Consider the following 259-nt stretch of genomic DNA (forward strand, 5'->3'; position numbering starts at 1 on the left):
TGTGTGTGTGTGTGTGTGTGTGTGTGTGTGAAAAATAGTAGGATTTATAAAAAGTTGAAAATAAAGAAACTATAATTATATAACAATACACATGTAGTGATTGATAGTGCTTCAGCCTGAGGACATTGTGTGTGAACGAAAGCAGGGCAAAGATCACAGCAGCGATCTCTGTTTCTCTATCTGTCAGTGACACTCCTGAAGTGTGTGTGTGTGTGTGTGTGTGTGTGTGTGTGTGTGTGTGTTGTGTGTGTGTGTGTGT

The sequence above is a fragment of the Notothenia coriiceps genome, unplaced genomic scaffold, assembly GCF_000735185.1.
Source record: "Notothenia coriiceps isolate Sejong01 unplaced genomic scaffold, NC01 NC01_scaffold00022862, whole genome shotgun sequence".
Taxonomy (NCBI): domain Eukaryota; kingdom Metazoa; phylum Chordata; class Actinopteri; order Perciformes; family Nototheniidae; genus Notothenia; species Notothenia coriiceps.